At 42.4% G+C, this 15,870-nt stretch overlaps 3 long non-coding RNA genes and 2 other non-coding genes across 14 annotated transcripts; 2 read left to right on the top strand and 3 right to left on the bottom strand.

The window, feature by feature from the left end:
• Positions 1–826: 826 nt before the first annotated feature.
• On the bottom strand, positions 827–12,631 carry LOC126983188 (uncharacterized). 8 transcript variants are annotated; one of them, XR_007735599.1, is made up of 5 exons: positions 12,444–12,577; positions 12,318–12,380; positions 11,987–12,254; positions 1,369–1,671; positions 827–1,300 (listed from the first exon to the last, which is right to left on the bottom strand). It is a non-coding gene; the product is annotated as an uncharacterized LOC126983188 (long non-coding RNA). The 8 variants fall into 8 exon arrangements; XR_007735597.1 differs by lacking the exon at positions 12,318–12,380 and having other exon boundaries at positions 828–1,300; positions 11,987–12,317; positions 12,444–12,570; XR_007735601.1 differs by lacking the exon at positions 12,318–12,380 and having other exon boundaries at positions 829–1,300; positions 12,511–12,631.
• On the top strand, positions 1,519–13,049 carry LOC126983189 (uncharacterized). Of its 2 annotated transcripts, XR_007735604.1 has the most exons (4): positions 1,519–1,643; positions 12,290–12,358; positions 12,422–12,682; positions 12,883–13,049. It is a non-coding gene; the product is annotated as an uncharacterized LOC126983189 (long non-coding RNA). The 2 variants fall into 2 exon arrangements; XR_007735603.1 differs by having other exon boundaries at positions 12,290–12,682.
• LOC126983190 (uncharacterized) lies at positions 2,141–2,766 on the top strand. 2 transcript variants are annotated; one of them, XR_007735606.1, is made up of 2 exons: positions 2,141–2,175; positions 2,579–2,766. It is a non-coding gene; the product is annotated as an uncharacterized LOC126983190 (long non-coding RNA). The 2 variants fall into 2 exon arrangements; XR_007735605.1 differs by lacking the exon at positions 2,141–2,175 and adding an exon at positions 2,409–2,443.
• LOC126983423 (5S ribosomal RNA) lies at positions 6,172–6,290 on the bottom strand. The gene has a single exon (XR_007735886.1). It is a non-coding gene; the product is annotated as a 5S ribosomal RNA (ribosomal RNA).
• LOC126983408 (5S ribosomal RNA) lies at positions 7,177–7,295 on the bottom strand. The gene has a single exon (XR_007735877.1). It is a non-coding gene; the product is annotated as a 5S ribosomal RNA (ribosomal RNA).
• Positions 13,050–15,870: the final 2,821 nt, after the last annotated feature.

Raw genomic sequence — 15,870 nt, forward strand, 5'->3', positions numbered from 1 at the left:
AAATTTTTGAAGCTTTTTGCATCACGCCAGTACCTCAGTGGATTGACATCAAAAGGCAAAACACCTTCTTCTAGGTACGTTTCAAGTTCTGCCTTCACCACTGTAGTGTCATTTGTTGATGCACTTGCCATCATTTGCCCAGCTGGAGGCATGTAGGCAAAAAGACGAGGTCGTGTTGCACTCATGCCAGCCGAAAAGACGAAAGGCTTATTCTCTTGAAATGTTTTCTTCTTCAAGGTCGACTGAGTTGACTCGGAAATAATTAGGTCCACAATCTTGGAAACCTTTTCCTTTTGCATTTTCTTACATGGCATCCATGCCAGCTTAAACCTGGGGCCCATGACAGCAGCGGCAATGACATCAGTCCGCTCAAGAAATGGATGCAACCTCTTTTTGATAGGTGACTGTAGTGCATATGCCAAGTTAAAGCAGTAGATCGGTTTACTGTCTCTCTCGTATTATTCACTCACATCTCATCCCCTACGCCTCCCATTTCCTTGACGTCACACATTTTTGCGGGCGGATCCTTCTTCCGAGCCACCCATCCATGTAAAGAGAGCAAGGATGAAAGAAAGGGAGAAATATAATGAAATAAAGAAGAGAAAAATAGAGGAACAGACGACTAAAGGGAAGTGGCAGCCCAATACAAATGTTAGGAAACTTTAGTGGGCCGTCCTCGTGAGTCAACACGCTCACTGGTGTTCTCCCTCAGCAGGTGTGTGAATGCAATGTACCTGAAAGACGTTAATTGGTGAACCAATTCTTACTATGTAAAATCAATCAATCAGTCAATCAGAGAAAGAAAATATAATCAAAAAGAAAAATTGGAAGTAGGAAAGAAAAGGGAAAAGGATGCTGCGCCGGAAGCCGCGGCGAGGATTCCTTATGATGCTTGTGCGCGTCCCCGAGGCCCATCGGTCCTTCATCCAAGAACCGATAAACGCGGTGACCGGCGCCTTCACGGCATTTATGATTAATTTTATAATCCAGTCTGGTAGTTTTAAGAGTTCTTGCATCCGCCCTATTCGAATCGGCGGGGCGGTGGAGCGCCAGCGAGCCCAAGGTCTCCCTGGCGAGCATGGCAGGACTGGAGGGCTCCCGGCAGGGCGCCTCGGCGTCCATCGGGACCCCAACGGAGGTGCCGGAGATCTTTCGGCTACAACGCCGGGCAGGTGGGGCTCGTTAGCCGTGGTAGGCAATCTGCCTAGGAGAGCAAACTCCGAACAACAAACCCGGGCAGGTGAGGTTCGTTAGCCGTGGTAGGCAATTCACCTAGGAGAGCAAACTCCGAACAATAAACCTGGGCAGGTGGGGCTCGTTAGCCGAGGTAGGCAATACACCTAGGAGATCAAACTCCGAACAATAAACCCGGGCAGGTTGGGCTCGTGAGCCGTCATAGGTAATACACCTAGGAGAGCAAACTCCGAACAATAAACCCGGGCAGGTTGGGCTCGTGAGCCGTCATAGGTAATACACCTAGGAGAGCAAACTCCGAACAATAAACCCGGGCAGGTTGGGCTCGTGAGCCGTCATAGGTAATACACCTAGGAGAGCAAACTCCGAACAATAAACCCGGGCAGGTGGAGGTCGTTAGCGAAAGCAGTTCATCTAGGAGAGCAAACTCCGATTACAAAACCGGGCAGGTGGAGGTCGTTAGCGTGAGCAGTTCACCTAGCAGAGCAAACTCCGATTACAAACCCGGGCAGGTGGAGCTCGTCAGCCGTGAGGCAGTTCACCTGGAGAGCAAACTCCGAACAATAAACCCGGGCAGGTGGAGCTCGTCAGCCGTGGTAGGCAGTCTGCCTAGGAGAGCAAACTCCGAACAATAAACCCGGGCAGGTGGAGCTCGTCAGCCGTGGTAGGCAGTCTGCCTAGGAGAGCAAACTCCGAACAATAAACCCGGGCAGGTGGAGCTCGTCAGCCGTGGTAGGCAGTCTGCCTAGGAGAGCAAACTCCGAACAATAAACCCGGGCAGGTGGAGCTCGTCAGCCGTGGTAGGCAGTCTGCCTAGAGCAAACTCCGAACAATAAACCCGGGCAGGTGGAGCTCGTCAGCCGTGGTAGGCAGTCTGCCTAGGAGAGCAAACTCCGAACAATAAACCTGGGCAGGTGGAGCTCGTCAGCCGTGGTAGGCAGTCTGCCTGGAGAGCAAACTCCGAACAATAAACCCGGGCAGGTGGAGCTCGTCAGCCGTGGTAGGCAGTCTGCCTAGGAGAGCAAACTCGAACAATAAACCCGGGCAGGTGGAGCTCGTCAGCCGTGGTAGGCAGTCTGCCTAGGAGAGCAAACTCGAACAATAAACCCGGGCAGGTGGAGCTCGTCAGCCGTGGTAGGCAGTCTGCCTAGGAGAGCAAACTCGAACAATAAACCCGGGCAGGTGGAGCTCGTCAGCCGTGGTAGGCAGTCTGCCTGGAGAGCAAACTCCGAACAATAAACCCGGGCAGGTGGAGCTCGTCAGCCGTGGTAGGCAGTCTGCCTAGGAGAGCAAACTCCGAACAATAAACCCGGGCAGGTGGAGCTCGTCAGCCGTGGTAGGCAGTCTGCCTAGGAGAGCAAACTCCGAACAATAAACTGGGCAGGTGGAGCTCGTCAGCCGTGGTAGGCAATCTGCCTAGGAGAGCAAACTCCGAACAATAAACCGGGGCTTGTGGTGCTCGTTAGATGTCGTAGACAATCCACGTGATGGGAACACCAAAGAAAAGGAACATAAAAGGAACACCAGAAAAGGAAAATATAGTAACAAAACATCAAGAAAATAAAATAAAAACCACAGCTCCCCCACCTTCAGGCCCTAACATCTCCAAAATTATGGATGAGTCTTTTCTGGGGAGAAAGAGGCTCATCCAGACCAAAGAACATCAAAAAGGGATGATATAGAAAGGAACACCAAAAAAATGGGAAAAAGAGAAAAAAACATCGCAAAAGAAAAGTAACAACAATAACAGAACAACGTCAAGAAAAGTAACATACAAAGACACATCATCCACCATTCGGCCCCAAAATAACATCACCAAAATTATGGGTGGGTCTGTTCTGGGATGAAAGAGGCTCACCCAGACCAAAGAACATCAAAGAGGGATGATATAGAAAAGAACACCAAAAAATAGGGGAAAAAAGAGCAAAAAAACATCGCAAAAGAAAAGTAACAGCAATAACAGAACAACATCAAGAAAAGTAACATACAAAGAAACATCATCCACCATTCGCCCTAACTAACATCACCAAAATTATGGGTGGGTCTCTTCTGGGAGGAAAGCGGCTCACCCAGACCAAGGAACATCAACAAGAGGATGATATGAAATAACAGAACATCAAAAAAGAAAAACAACAGCAAGAAAACAAAGAAAAAGATAAAGAAAAGAAAAGGAAAAAGAAACAAAAAGAAAAAGAAAAACACCAAAATAAAATAAAACAAAAACAAAAAAATAATCCAAATAAATAAATAAATAAACAAATACAGAATACAGTAAAATTAACGAACTAACTAACTAATTCAAACTGTCTAACTATTAAACTACCTATCTAACTAAGGATACTATACAAGGGTACTATTGGACTACCTATTAACTAACTAACTATCAAATCATCTAACGATCGAACATGTCTTTGACTCTTTATATATTTATCTGCATGGCTATCTATCATTATGTTTATCTATCCCTCTTTTTTTTTCTTTTAGCAGTTAAGGAAGCAGCTCAAGGGCAAAAGTAGATAAAGAAATAACAAATCCGCATAAATAAAAATAAGTTCTATCTCTATATCTTTTATTTGTTTATCTTATTTGTTCCTCTTATTTATTTGTTTACTTATCTAGTCCGTCATCAGTCATGGTCAGTTCTACCTACACGTTTTCCTGCCACAATTTTTTTTCATTGTGTAGTCCTTAATATAAAATAAAAATAAGTTCTATCTCTGTATCTTTTATTTGTTTATCTTATTTGTTCATCTTATTTATTTGTTTACTTATCTAGTCCGTCATCAGCCATGGTCAGTTCTACCTACACGTTTTCCTGCCACAATTTTTTTTTCATTGTGTAGTCCTTCCTTCCGGTCCGACCTTGAGCTGGAAGGGAAGGACGGGGGCAGGGAGGCAAGAAGAGGGAGGGAGGGGGGAGGCAGGACAGAGTAATAGGAAGAATTTGGATTATAATGGTTCCCCCCCCTCCCCCTCTGCAGCCAAAAAATAAAACGAAGAAAAGCGTCAAGTAAAAAAAATAAAATAATAAATGGTAGCTAACAATGATAAAGAGTTTGCTAAAAAAAAATGGAAATCGATGAGGTAAAGACTTGGCAGTTTTCTTTTCTTTCTTTTTTTTTTTTTTTCGACACAAGACAGAAAGCTCAAGGGCCAAAATAAGAGGATACAGAAAAAAAAAGATCGCTACGTCGCTGCTCCCCAATCTTTATCCTTTTGATTATCTGTGTCTTGGATGTGGCAGAGTTAGAGACTTTGTATAACTACTGATATTTATACTCTTCCGGGTATAGCCCATTCACGGTGCTCAATAATGATGATAACAGTATAGCAGCAAGTAGTACGCAGTAGCTAGCGAGGCGGCACCTTTTAGCACTTCAGTTTCCGTCACAACCTTACGGCACATTTCTTAAACTTTGTCGAGCGTTTAAAACTCATTCTCCGCTCTCTATTGTTACGTACTTTACAGAGAGAGAGAGAGAGAGAGAGAGAGAGAGAGAGAGAGAGAGAATAGCAGGGGTGAGGAAAGAGTGGGAATACGCGTTTCAGTCCTGATTAAGTATGTGTGTGTGTGTGTGTGTGTGTGTCCTTGAAAGAAACCTGAACCTTTTTTTTTCAGTCAAGTTCAGCCTTAACACAGAGGCGGCCATTTCGATGACTACGCAGCAGACGTTGAAGAAAAAAAAAGAACCAAAACAGAGAATAACTGACGACCAGTTTCAGTGATCAATAGACTCGGGTCTCCAAGCGCTGCAAGACCTTGGCGGAGAGAGAGAGAGAGAGAGAGAGAGAGAGAGAGAGAGAGAGAGAGAGAGAGAGAGCATATGTGTGTTAACCATTGCACTTAGCCATGACACCAAAGGAAGAAAACTGAAGGTAAAGTTAAAGGCGGTGCATACGCTATTCTTCTTATGCTATATTCTCACGTAGTTGACTGCTCTTTCAGCCACCTCTTCGGATTCTTTACAGGGGAAGCGAGTAGCGGGCTTTTTTTATTGTTGTTTCCTTTTTGTGTGCCCTTGTGCTGTCTCCTTTGCTGTAAAAAAAAATAGCTGTGTGTGGCTGCGGTAGGTACTCATCTCCGCTCCGTTGACCCTTTGAGCTTGTGGTAGGCAAGAACCTGTTGGTTACCGGCACCATCTGAGAGGGTGTTTAGTAAGGCCGGCAATTTTTACACTCCTAAGCGAGCAAAACTCGGCCTGGAAACCTTCCGGGCATTAATGATGATAAAATGCAATTATGATGTGAAGTGTAAACTTGTGAAAAAAAGTATCTCTAAATTTTTTGTATAATTTCAGGAGCATTTTTATTTGTATCTTTGAAATCTGGAATAGGAGTATTTGTATTTTTATTTTTATTTTTAGATTCAGGAATAGAAGTATTTCTATTTGCATTTGTATTTTTAGATTCAGGAATAGAAGTATTTCTATTTGTATTCGTATTTTTAGATTCAGGAATAAAAGTATTTGTATTTGTATTTGTATTTTTGGAATCCCGAACAAAAGTATTTGTATTTGTATTTGACTTGTAAAAAATCAGTATTTGATCCAACCCAGGTAAACACGTGCCAGCGCTGGGACCCCGCTGAAGTAAAAATAAATGAATAAATAAAGTTACGTAAACAGCGTCAAAAATTTCAAAACGAAAGGCTGAGCTAAATGAAAAGAAAAAATGGGACGGAAAACGAAATGTTTAATGAAAAGAAATGGTGCAAAACGAAAGTCCAAAAGCTAAAGAAAACGAAAAGAGGGATGCAAAGCGAAAGGCTAAGACCTTGATGAAAAGAAAAGAGGAATGCAAAAGAAAGGCTAAAAGCTAAATGAAAAGAAAAGAAGAGGGGTGCAAAACGAAAGGCTTAAAATTAATTGGAAAAGAAAAAAAAAGAATACGTAACGAAAGGCCCAAAGCTATATGAAAAGAAAAGAGTCACCAGGACCGCAAAGTGAAAAGTTAAGAGAAATCAAATAAAAAGAGGGATGCCAACAGCATCTGGTGTTCCCAGGCGGTCACCCATCCAAGTACTATCCAGACCCAACGTCGCTTAACTTCGCTGATCGGACGAGAAGCGGTGTTTTCAACGTGGTGTGGCCGTTGACGAGAAAGGTGAACTGGCTTTCATCTTTGAGGCAGGTAACACAGGTAAACACATGCCAGCGCTTGGACCGGGTGAAGTAGTGAAGGTTTGTTAAGTTGGTCCTGATGTTTGAGCCAGGTGACACAGGTAAACGCCAGCGCTTGGACCGGGTGAAGTAGTGAAGGTTTGTTATGTTGGTCCTGATGTTTGAGGCAGGTAACACAGGTAAACACATGCCAGCGCTTGGACCGGGTGAAGCAGTGAAGGTTTGTTAAGTTGGTCCTGATGTTTGAGGCAGGTAACACAGGTAAACACATGCCAGCGCTTGGACCGGGCGAAGTAGTGAAGGTTTGTTAAGTTGGTCCTGATGTTTGAGCCAGGTCACACAGGTAAACGCCAGCGCTTGGACCGGGTGAAGTAGTGAAGGTTTGTTAAGTTGCTCCTTATGTTTGAGCCAGGTAACACAGGTAAACACATGCCCGCGCTGGGACCCCGGTGAAGTAAAAATAAATAAAGTAATTAATAAATAAATAAAGTTACGTAGCCAGCGTCAAAATTTTCGAAACGAAAGGCTCAGCTAAATGAAAAGAAAAAAAAAATAAGGGACGGAAAACGAAATGCTTAATGAAAAGAAATGGTGAAAAACGAAAGTCCAAAAGCTAAAGAAAACGAAAAGAGGGATGCAAAGCGAAAGGCTAAGACCTAGATGAAAAGAAAAGAGGAATGCAAAAGAAAGGCTAAAAGCTAAATGAAAAGAAAAGAAGAGGGGTGCAAAACGAAAGGCTTAAAATTAATTGGAAAAGAAAAAAATATATTAAACATAACGAAAGGCCGAGAGCTATATGAAAAGAAAAGAGTCACCAGGAGCGAAAAGTGAAAAGCTAAGAGAAATTATATAAAATGAGGGACGCCAACAGCATCTGGTGTTCCCAGGCGGTCACCCATCCAAGTACTATCCAGACCCAACGTCGCTTAACTTCGCTGATCGGACGAGAAGCGGTGTTTTCAACGTGGTGTGGCCGTTGACGAGAAAACTGAACTGGCTTTCATCTTTGAGGCAGGTAACACAGGTAAACACATGCCAGCGCTTGGACCGGGCGAAGTAGTGAAGGTTTGTTAAGTTGGTCCTGATGTTTGAGCCAGGTCACACAGGTAAACACATGCCAGCGCTTGGACCGGGCGAAGTAGTGAAGGTTTGTTAAGTTGGTCCTGATGTTTGAGCCAGGTCACACAGGTAAACGCCAGCGCTTGGACCGGGTGAAGTAGTGAAGGTTTGTTAAGTTGCTCCTTATGTTTGAGCCAGGTAACACAGGTAAACACATGCCAGCGCTGGGACCCCGGTGAAGTCAAAATAAATAAAGTAATTAATAAATAAATAAAGTTACGTAACCAGCGTCAAAATTTTCGAAACGAAAGGCTCAGCTAAATGAAAAGAAAAAAAAAATAAGGGACGGAAAACGAAATGCTTAATGAAAAGAAATGGTGCAAAACGAAAGTCCAAAAGCTAAATAAAACGAAAAGAGGGATGCAGAGCGAAAGGCTAAGACCTTGATGAAAAGAAAAGAGGAATGCAAAAGAAAGGCTAAAAGCTAAAGGAAAAGAAAAGAAGAGGGGTGCAAAACGAAAGGCTAAAAATTAAATGGAAAAGAAAAAAAAAGAATACATAACGAAAGGCCGAAAGCTATATGAAAAGAAAAGAGTCACCAGGAGCGCAAAGTGAAAAGTTAAAAGAAATTAAATAAAAAGAGGGATCCCAACCAGGGTTGGATCAAATACTGATTTTTTATAAGTCAAATACAAATACATATACTTTTGTCACCAAGGCGCCAGGGCCAGACGAAGTTTTCCCCAGGGTAATAAAGGAATGTGAAACTGAAATAAGTGGGCAGTTAACAGAAGTATTTAGGAAGTCGCTAGACACAGGGGTGGTGCCTGTTTCATGGAGGCAGGCACACGTTATTCCAATATTTAAGAAGGGTGAGAAATCTTCTATGGAGAACTATAGGCCGATTAGTTTGACGTCAGTTATAGGTAAAATGCTTGAGTCAATAATAGCCGATAGTATTAGGGACCATATTGACAGGCATAATTTAATTCACGACTCACAGCATGGGTTTATTAAAGGTAAGTCGTGCCTCACTAATCTTATATCCTTTTACAATAGAGTATACGAGGCAGCTGACAATGATGAGAGCTATGATGTAGTTTATCTTGATTTTAGTAAGGCCTTCGATAAGGCACCTCACCAGAGACTGTTGAATAAAGTCAGGGCTCATGGGATAAGAGGGAAGGTATTTGATTGGATTAAGGCGTGGATTAGCAACGGGAAACAGAGGGTTAACATTAACGGTAAGAAATCCGAATGGGGTAATGATACCAGTGGGGTTCCTCAAGGTTCAGTTTTAGGCCCGCTTTGATTCATTATCTACATCGATGACAGAGACAATGGGAAAACTAGTGAGATAGGTAAATTTGCAGATGACACCAAAATAGGACGCACTATTAGGGCAGGGGAGGATGCTAGAGCACTGCAGGAGGATCTCAACAAACTGTCAGCTTGGTCAGAGAAATGGCAGATGAATTTTAACATCACCAAGTGTAGCGTACTTAGTGTAGGAACACGCAACCCATTACCAGGGTTGGATCAAATACTGATTTCTTATAAGTCAAATACAAATACAAATACTTTTGTTCGGGATTCCAAAAATACAAATACAAATACAAATACTTTTATTCCTGAATTAAAAAAAACATATACAAATACAAATACTTTTATTCCTGAATCTAAAAATAGAAATACAAATACAAATACTTTTATTCCTGAATCTAAAAATACAAATACAAATACAAATACTCCTATTCCAGATTTCAAAGATACAAATAAAAATACTCCTGAAATTATACAAAAAATATAAATACTTTTTTCACAAGTTTACATTTCACATCATAATTGCATTTTATCATCATTAATGCCCGGAAGGTTTCCAGGCCGAGTTTTGCTCGCTTAGGAGTGTAAAAATTGCCGGCCTTACTAAACACCCTCTCAGATGGTGCCGGTAACCAACAGGTTCTTGCCCACCACAAGCTCAAAGGGTCAACGGAACGGAGATGAGTACCTACCGCAGCCACACAGCTATTTTTTTTTTACAGCAAAGGAGACAGCACAAGGGCACACAAAAAGGAAACAACAATAAAAAAAGCCCGCTACTCGCTTCTCCTGTAAAGAATCCGAAGAGGTGGCCGAAGGAGCAGTCAACTACGTGAGAATATAGCGTAAGAAGAATAGCGTATGCACCGCCTTTAACTTTACCTTCAGTTTTCTTCCTTTAGTGTCATGGCTAAGTGCAATGGTTAACACACATATACTCTCTCTCTCTCTCTCTCTCTCTCTCTCTCTCTCTCTCCGCCAAGGTCTTGCAGCGCTTGGAGACCCGAGTCAAGTGATCACTGAAACTGGTCGTCAGTTATTCTCTGTTTTGGTTCTTTTTTTTTTTTTTTCTTCAACGTCTTCTGCGTAGTCATCGAAATGGCCGCCTCTGTGTTAAGGCTGAACTTGACTGAAAAAAAAAAGGTTCAGGTTTCTTTCAAGGACACACACACACACACACACACACACACACACACACACTTAATCAGGACTGAAACGCGTATTCCCACTCTTTCCTCACCCCTACTATTCTCTCTCTCTCTCTCTCTCTCTCTCTCTCTCTCTCTCTCTGTAAAGTACGTAACAATAGAGAGCGGAGAATGAGTTTTAAACGCTCGACGAAGTTTAAGAAATGTGCCGTAAGGTTGTGACGGAAACTGAAGTGCTAAAAGGTGCCGCCTCGCTAGCTACTGCGTACTACTTGCTGCTATACTGTTATCATCATTATTGAGCACCGTGAATGGGCTATACCCGGAAGAGTACAAATATCAGTAGTTATACAAAGTCTCTTACTCTGCCACATCCAAGACACAGATAATCAAAAGGATAAAGATTGGGGAGCAGCGACGTAGCGATCTTTTTTTTTTTCTGTATCCTCTTATTTTGGCCCTTGAGCTTTCTGTCTTGAGTTGAAAAAAAAAAAAAAAAAAAAAAACTGCCAAGTCTTTACCTCATCGATTTCCATTTTTTTTTAGCAAACTCTTTATCATTGTTAGCTACCATTTATTATTATTTTTTTTACTTGACGCTTTTCTTCGTTTTATTTTTTGGCTGCAGAGGGGGAAGGGGGGGAACCATTATAATCCAAATTCTTCCTATTACTCTGTCCTACCTCCCCCCTCCCTCCCTCCCTCTTCTTGCCTCCCTGCCCCCGTCCTTCCCTTCCAGCTCAAGGTCGGACCGGAACGAAGGACTACACAATGAAAACAAATTTGTGGCAGGAAAACGTGTAGGTAGAACTGACCATGACTGATGACGGACTAGATAAGTAAACAAATAAATAAGATGAACAAATAAGATAAACAAATAAAAGATACAGAGATAGAACTTATTTTTATTTTATATTAAGGACTACACAATGAAAAAAAATTGTGGCAGGAAAACGTGTAGGTAGAACTGACCATGACTGATGACGGACTAGATAAGTAAACATATAAATAAGAGGAACAAACAAGATAAACAAATAAAAGATACAGATATAGAACTTATTTTTATTTATGCGGATTTTTTGTTTCTTTATCTACTTTTGCCCTTGAGCTGCTTCCTTAACTGCAAAAAGAAAAAAAAAGATGGATAGATAAACATAATGACAGATAGCCATGCAGATAAATAGATAAAGAGTCAAAGACATGCTCGATCGTTAGATGATTTGATAGTTAGTTAGTTAATAGGTAGTCCAATAGTACCCTTGTATAGTATCCTTAGTTAGATAGGTAGTTTAATAGTTAGACAGTTTGAATTAGTTAGTTAGTTCGTTAATTTTACTGTATTCTGTATTTGTTTATTTATTTATTTATTTGGATTATTTTTTTGTTTTTGTTTTATTTTGTTTTGGTGTTTTTCTTTTTCTTTTTCTTTTTTTTCCTTTTCTTTTCTTTATCTTTTTCTTTGTTTTCTTGCTGTAGAGGAACGGACGACTAAAGAGAAGCGGCAGCCCAATACAAATGTTAGGAAACTTTAGTGGGCCGTCCTCGTGAGTCAACACGCTCACTGGTGCTCTCCCTCAGCAGGTGTGTGAATGCAATGTACCTGAAAGACGTTAATTGGTGAACCAATTCTTACTATGTAAAATCAATCAATCAGTCAATCAGAGAAAGAAAATATAATCAAAAAGAAAAATTGGAAGTAAGAAAGAAAGGGAAAAGGAATCTTCGCCGGAAGCCGCGGCGAGGATTCCTTATGATGCTTGTGCGCGTCCCCGAGGCCCATCGGTCCTTCATCCAAGAACCGATAAACGCGGTGACCGGCGCCTTCACGGCATTTATGATTAATTTTATAATCCAGTCTGGTAGTTTTAAGAAGCGAGTTCTTGCATCCGCCCTATTCGAATCGGCGGGGCGGTGGAGCGCCAGCGAGCCCAAGGTCTCCCAGGCGAGCATGGCAGGACTGGAGGGCTCCCGGCAGGGCACCTCGGCGTCCATCGGGACCCCGACGGAGGTGCCGGAGATCTTTCGGCTACAACGCCGGGCAGGTGGGGCTCGTTAGCCGTGGTAGGCAATCTGCCTAGGAGAGCAAACTCCGAACAACAAACCCGGGCAGGTGAGGTTCGTTAGCCGTGGAAGGCAATTCACCTAGGAGAGCAAACTCCGAACAATAAACCCGGGCAGGTTGGGCTCGTGAGCCGTCATAGGTAATACACCTAGGAGAGCAAACTCCGAACAATAAACCCGGGCAGGTTGGGCTCGTGAGCCGTCATAGGTAATACACCTAGGAGAGCAAACTCCGAACAATAAACCCGGGCAGGTTGGGCTCGTGAGCCGTCATAGGTAATACACCTAGGAGAGCAAACTCCGAACAATAAACCCGGGCAGGTGGAGGTCGTTAGCGAAAGCAGTTCATCTAGGAGAGAAAACTCCGATTACAAAACCGGGCAGGTGGAGGTCGTTAGCGTGAGCAGTTCACCTAAGAGAGCAAACTCCGATTACAAACCCGGGCAGGTGGAGGTCGTTAGCGAAAGCAATTCATCTAGGAGAGCAAACTCCGATTATAAACCCGGGCTGGTGGAGGTCGTTAGCGAAAGCAGTTCACCTAGGAGAGCAAACTCCGATTACAAACCCGGGCAGGTGAGGTTCGTTAGCCGTGGTAGGCAATTCACCTAGGAGAGCAAACTCCGAACAATAAACCCGGGCAGGTGGAGCTCGTCAGCCGTGGTAGGCAGTCTGCCTAGGAGAGCAAACTCCGAACAATAAACCCGGGCAGGTGGAGCTCGTCAGCCGTGGTAGGCAGTCTGCCTAGGAGAGCAAACTCCGAACAATAAACCCGGGCAGGTGGAGCTCGTCAGCCGTGGTAGGCAGTCTGCCTAGGAGAGCAAACTCGAACAATAAACCCGGGCAGGTTGAGCTCGTCAGCCGTGGTAGGCAGTCTGCCTAGGAGAGCAAACTCGAACAATAAACCCGGGCAGGTGGAGCTCGTCAGCCGTGGTAGGCAGTCTGCCTAGGAGAGCAAACTGAACAATAAACCCGGGCAGGTGGAGCTCGTCAGCCGTGGTAGGCAGTCTGCCTAGGAGAGCAAACTCCGAACAATAAACCCGGGCAGGTGGAGCTCGTCAGCCGTGGTAGGCAGTCTGCCTAGGAGAGCAAACTCCGAACAATAAACCCGGGCAGGTGGAGCTCGTCAGCCGTGGTAGGCAGTCTGCCTAGGAGAGCAAACTCGAACAATAAACTGGGCTTGTGGTGCTCGTTAGATGTCGTAGACAATCCACGTGATGGAACACCAAAGAAAAGGAAAATAAAAGGAACACCAGAAAAGGAAAATATAGTAACAAAACATCAAGAAAATAAAATAAAAAACACAGATCATCCACCTTCAGGCCCTAGCATCTCCAAAATTATGGATGAGTCTTTTCTGGGGAGAAAGAGGCTCATCCAGACCAAAGAACATCAAAAAGGGATGATATAGAAAGGAACACCAAAAAAATGGGAAAAAGAGAAAAAACATCGCAAAAGAAAAGTAACAACAATAACAGAACAACATCAAGAAAAGTAACATACAAAGACACATCATCCACCATTCGGCCCCAAACTAACATCACCAAAATTATGGGTGGGTCTTTTCTGGGGAGAAAGAGGCTCACCCAGACCAAAGAACATCAAAGAGGGATGATATAGAAAAGAACACCAAAAAATAGGGGAAAAAAGAGCAAAAAAACATCGCAAAAGAAAAGTAACAGCAATAACAGAACAACATCAAGAAAAGTAACATACAAAGAAACATCATCCACCATTCGGCCCAAAACTAACATCACCAAAATTATGGGTGGGTCTCTTCTGGGAAGAAAGCGGCTCACCCAGACCAACGAAGAACATCAACAAGAGGATGATGTGAAATAAAAGAACATTAAAAAACACGAAGAAAAGAAATAAGAAGAAAAAGAACTGTAAAAAACTTCGGAAAACTAAAACAAGAAGAAAAACACATCAAGAGAAGAAAAATATAAGAAACATCATCCACCTTTCGGCCCCTAACTAACATCACCAAAATTATGGGTGGGTCTCTTCTGGGAGGAAAGCGGCTCACCCAGACCAAGCAACATCAACAAGAGGATGATATGAAATAAAAGAACATCAAAAAAGAAAAACAACAGCAAGAAAACAAAGAAAAAGATAAAGAAAAGAAAAGGAAAAAGAAACAAAAAGAAAAAGAAAAACACCAAAATAAAATAAAACAAAAACAAAAAAATAATCCAAATAAATAAATAAATAAACAAATACAGAATACAGTAAAATTAACGAACTAACTAACTAATTCAAACTGTCTAACTATTAAACTACCTATCTAACTAAGGGTACTATACAAGGGTACTATTGGACTACCTATTAACTAACTAACTATCAAATCATCTAACGATCGAACATGTCTTTGACTCTTTATATATTTATCTGCATGGCTATCTATCATTATGTTTACCTATCCCTCTTTTTTTTTCTTTTAGCAGTTAAGGAAGCAGCTCAAGGGCAAAAGTAGATAAAGAAATAACAAATCCGCATAAATAAAAATAAGTTCTATCTCTATATCTTTTATTTGTTTATCTTATTTGTTCATCTTATTTATTTGTTTACTTATCTAGTCCGTCATCAGTCATGGTAGTTCTACCTACACGTTTTCCTGCCACAATTTTTTTTCATTGTGTAGTCCTTAATATAAAATAAAAATAAGTTCTATCTCTGTATCTTTTATTTGTTTATCTTATTTGTTCCTCTTATTTATTTGTTTACTTATCTAGTCCGTCATCAGTCATGGTAGTTCTACCTACACGTTTTCCTGCCACAATTTTTTTTTCATTGTGTAGTCCCTCGTTCCGGTCCGACCTTGAGCTGGAAGGGAAGGACGGGGGCAGAGAGGCAAGAAGAGGGAGGGAGGGAGGGAGGGAGGGGGGAGGTAGGACAGAGCAATAGGAAGAATTTGGATTATAATAGTTTTCCCCCCTTCCCCCTCTGCAGCCAAAAAATAAAACGAAGAAAAGCGTCAAGTAAAAAAAATAAAATAATAAATGGTAGCTAACAATGATAGAGTTTGCTAAAAAAAAATGGAAATCGATGAGGTAAAGACTTGGCAGTTTTCTTTTTTTTTTCTTTTTTTTTTTTTTCAACACAGAAGACAGAAAGCTCAAGGGCCAAAATAAGAGGATACAGAAAAAAAAAGATCGCTACGTCGCTGCTCCCCAATCTTTATCCTTTTGATTATCTGTGTCTTGGATGTGGCAGAGTTAGAGACTTTGTATAACTACTGATATTTGTACTCTTCCGGGTATAGCCCATTCACGGTGCTCAATAATGATGATAACAGTATAGCAGCAAGTAGTACGCAGTAGCTAGCGAGGCGGCACCTTTTAGCACTTCAGTTCCCGTCACAACCTTACGGCACATTTCTTAAACTTTGTCGAGCGTTTAAAACTCATTCTCCGCTCTCTATTGTTACGTACTTTACAGAGAGAGAGAGAGAGAGAGAGAGAGAGAGAGAGAGAGAGAGAATAGCAGGGGTGAGGAAAGAGTGGGAATACGCGTTTCAGTCCTGATTGTGTGTGTGTGTGTGTGTGTGTGTGTGTGTGTGTCCTTGAAAAAAACCTGCAGGTCTCCAAGCGCTGCAAGACCCTGGGGGGGAGAGAGAGAGAGAGAGAGAGAGAGAGAGAGAGAGAGAGAGAGAGAGAGAGAGAGAGAGAGAGAGAGAGTATATGTGTTAACCATTGCACTTAGCCATGACACCAAAGGAAGAAAACTGAAGGTAAAGTTAAAGGCGGTGCATACGCTATTCTTCTCACGCTATATTCTCACGTAGTTGACTGCTCTTTCGGCCACCTCTTCGGATTCTTTACAGGAAAAGCGAGTAGCGGGCTTTTTTTTATTGTTGTTTCCTTATTGTGTGCCCTTGTGCTGTCTCCTTTGCTGTAAAAAAAAATAGCTGTGTGTGGCTGCGGTAGTTACTCATCTCCGCTCCGTTGACCCTTTGAGCTTGTGGT

Source organism: Eriocheir sinensis, chromosome 53, assembly GCF_024679095.1.
Source record: "Eriocheir sinensis breed Jianghai 21 chromosome 53, ASM2467909v1, whole genome shotgun sequence".
In the NCBI taxonomy this organism is placed as follows: domain Eukaryota; kingdom Metazoa; phylum Arthropoda; class Malacostraca; order Decapoda; family Varunidae; genus Eriocheir; species Eriocheir sinensis.